Raw genomic sequence first — 3621 nt, 5'->3', positions numbered from 1 at the left:
GGAGTTGGAGCGGAGCCATGAAGACACTGGGGAAACTATCTGGAGAGAAAAAACAACAGGCTATTCAATGAAAAAATAATGGTTGGGGCTTGATTTTATCATTTAGGAACTTAATGAATTGCAAAAAGTGAGTGTTAATATCCCCATGATTTACTCACCCTCAAGTCATCCAAGTTGTATATACACAATCAAATACAATCAGAGTTATATTTTAAAAAGTCCTGGCTCTTCCAAGCATTATAATGGCAGTGAATTGCGGTCAAGATTTTAAAGCCCAAAAAGTGTGTCCATCCATCATAAAAAGAACTCTACATGGCTCTGGGGGGTTAATAAAGACCTTCTGAAATGTAAGATGCATTTTTGTATGAAAAATATGCATATTTAAAAAACAAAACACCGGTCACAAATTAGAAGTACAAAATAAGGATTTGTTAAAGGAAAACGTCGGAGGATTTTGACATAAGCCAAGAGGAGACTGGTTTTCCTTTGCTGTAAACAAAGCTTGGTTCTCACGAGACTAGCATATTCTCACTGGAGCTTATGCTACGCCTACAACCAACGCCACCTGCTGGAACGTCACTCTCTCGTAAACGTGAGAACGACATTTCGCGGAAGCTAGAAATTACAGTTCATAAAGTTTTAAATATGGATATTTTTCTTACACAAACACATCAATTCACTTCAGAAAGCCTTTATTAACACTTTCACTTTTTATGATGAATGGATGCACTTTTTTGGGCTTCAAAATCTCGACCCCCATTCAATGCCATTATAAAGCGGGGAAGAGCCAGGACATTTTTAATATAACTCTGATTGTATTCGTCTGAAAGAAGAAAGTTATATACACCTAGGACGGCTTGAGGGTGAGTAAATCATGGGATAATTTTCATTTTTGGATGAACTATCCCTTTAAATAGGCTATCATAAGAGAACTATGATTGGTGGGGAAGAGTTAAAGGGATAGTTCACCCAAAGACTGCAAAGGCTGGACTTAAAAATCTTCGTTTGTGTTCTACTGAAGAAACAAAGTCACCTACATCTTGGATGCCCTGGGGGTAAGCAGATACATTTTCATTTTTGGGTGAACTATCACTTTAAATAAATAATCATAAGGTGACATTACATAAAAAATTAAGTTGTTTCAGAAGCGTGGCTACATTTTGATGGATAACTGCAAAGACAACAATGATTTTTTATCTTTACACTGAAACCTAACTGTGTGGATGCAGCCATCACACCAGAGCAAGATTTAAGATACGGATGTCATTGTAGACATTACCTATCTACATGTATACTTCTCACCTATGATTAATCTATTATCTGACAGAAAATGTCTGGTAATAAAGATAAAGTCAGGTGATTCCAACATGGCAGCTCCCATGATGGGGGACCTGCCCCATGTAGAGTCAAGTATTTATCAAATGTAAGTGTACATCATTTTTAATTTATCTGTCAAAAGTAGTATTCATTTATTCAGAGGTAAAACTGTGGAAAAGTTACTTGTACCTCTGTAGATCCTATCCAAGCACTGAAATGTGGCAGTGAGAGAGGGGAGCATGTCCCAGCACTGTTGTTTAACAAAGATAAGAAACTATGCCATCACTGAAAGTTTCCAAAACATGCTGGAAGACAGGAAATGAGACAGAGAGAGAGAGGGAGCAAGAGAGATTTACTGTTTCCCTAAGAAGTCTTGCTTCTCAAATATTTGATCTGTGCTGTAAATGCAGTCTCTCAAAATGTAACTTTACTTCACTGAATACTAATAAAAACCAAAGTGTCATTCTGATACACCAACCTAATTTCAACATTTGCAATAAAACTGTATTTTCCTTATCTAAAAAAGGTCCTGTCTTTGAGAGCTTGTAAACAGGTGGAGCATTTATAACAGATGCACAGCAGTAGAGTTTAGTGTTGCATTGCATTGTTTCTCGAGTGTTTGCTTGTACCTGTGTGAGATTGTGGTCGTGTGTTTCTTCATGAACAGAGCTGTTGTTGTCTCCCACCTCCGTCCACATGTTTCAGCGCGTGTTTGTGTTTCCTCCCGTGACCATCACGAGTCGCCCAGAATAAAGAGAGCAAAATTGCGAATGAGGCTCAAACAAAACAATGTAAAATACCCCTTAGCTCACTTTTAAAGTGGGCGGGGTAAATATAGCTTGTGGGCGGGGCAACAATCCGGCCATCCGCCCAGTTAAGCTTGTATCAGTGTTGCCAAGTGCCAATTTAGCAATTTTGTTGCTAAATTTAGCAACTTTTCAGACTACCCAAGCAACTTTTTCTTCCAAAAGCACCTAGCAACAAATTGAGCTATTTTTAAATTTTATTTGGCTACTTTTTGCAACTTTTGATAAGTGACTCAAACAATTTTTTTTTTTTTAGTGACTCAAACAATGGACCGTTTTCACAAGACTGTGATGACGCGTTTAACGGTCATCAGCATCTTAAATCCTGGAAAGTTTTTCATATTTGTATTTTTTTTTTTTTATGTATGTACATTTATAACACTATTCTTTGTATTATATCACCTTTGCATCAAATTACAAAAAAACAGTTAACGCTAATGCGAGGGTGTTTCTAATGGAGGGACGGTAAATTTGACATCGTTCTCTCTTCTGACAGCCGTTATCAGTCTCTCTCAATTGTTTCCCTTTTATTGAAAGTCATGAAAACACTATCGTGGAGTTTTTCTTTTACTATTTGAACTAATGGGAATGCAAAAAATATATTTGTGGTACTCTCCCATTCACTGCTATTCAAGTTAACCCAACTATGACAACTTCCGCTGCTGCTGAGAAACCCGGAAATGTGAAAAAGGTCCATAAAAAGGCACACATTTTCCATCTAAATTTCACAAAAAGAGGAAACCTAGCAGTACACACATCACGTGAATTAAGTTATTGCCATTTGCAGTTGTTCAATTTGATGATAATAATAATAATAATTTAATAATTGTTCATTTATGATAGGCCTACACCTTGTTAGTAGCTTGTACATGTGATTGTTGATCAGTTAGTTCACTGTAAGAAAAATATCTAGAAAAATGCAAAAGGTACTAGTAATTTTCTATGACATTATCCGTTATCCATTATCCATTGTAACCCTGTACCCCGAAACACAAAATACAATGCATAATTTAAAATGCAGGTAAAAACCTGTGAATTATTTTCTTAGAGTGTAGCATACTGACTACTAATACACTGCTTAAAACTATAATTGTTCAGAATGTGTAGTTTTACTAGTTTACTAGCTAATAAAAAAAACTTGTAATCGTTCAAAAATGTGTGTTCAATAATTCAATGTTGTATATAAAATAGTTATTAATATTTTAACATTATATTATGCATGTATATTATTTTATGAACAAATCCAAATTAACAAAAATATTTTTTTTTGCTGAGATTTGATGTAGTGACAAAATTTTGCGTCGTGATTACGTAATGACGTCATCGCGCAATGACATCACAACGTCATTTAGTAGTGATGGCTAAACCAAATTTTGCACATTTTATAAATGACTTTAAATGATATGTAAATCTCTTAGAACAAACAAAAAACAAAAAAGCATTGAAAACATGTAATGCTCTGAAAGCATTGAACTTTATGTAATTTTCTTCCTTTTTT

The sequence above is a fragment of the Sinocyclocheilus rhinocerous genome, unplaced genomic scaffold (assembly GCF_001515625.1).
Source record: "Sinocyclocheilus rhinocerous isolate Xijiao unplaced genomic scaffold, SAMN03320098_v1.1 scaffold87, whole genome shotgun sequence".
In the NCBI taxonomy this organism is placed as follows: domain Eukaryota; kingdom Metazoa; phylum Chordata; class Actinopteri; order Cypriniformes; family Cyprinidae; genus Sinocyclocheilus; species Sinocyclocheilus rhinocerous.
Note: the sequence above shows the minus strand (reverse complement) of the source record.